This window comes from Corvus brachyrhynchos, unplaced genomic scaffold (assembly GCF_000691975.1).
Source record: "Corvus brachyrhynchos isolate BGI_N302 unplaced genomic scaffold, ASM69197v1 scaffold424, whole genome shotgun sequence".
NCBI classification, from domain to species: Eukaryota; Metazoa; Chordata; class Aves; order Passeriformes; family Corvidae; genus Corvus; species Corvus brachyrhynchos.
In genome coordinates, this window is record NW_008237953.1 from 1193949 (window position 1) to 1194250 (window position 302).

The window sequence follows — 302 nt, forward strand, 5'->3', positions numbered from 1 at the left end:
AACTCTTTAATCTCATGGTGTGGGATAGCTTGCCATGTTCTAGGACCACCAGCTTGCTGGCTGAATAGTACAGGCATAGCTAAAGGATTTAGATTTTCTTCTTTGCAAATTTGGCGTCTGACTTCATGCCAGTCTGTAAATCGAAAATTATTGAAACATTTTTGGGAGTTTTCTACTTTTGGGATTAATGCAGGCGAATCTTCAGGGTTTAGTGTCTCTTTCTGAGTTGAGAAGTCTGTCCCAAACACTGGGGGGACACCAGAGCTGTTTGGGAACAGACTTAGTTCTTTTTCGGAATTGTT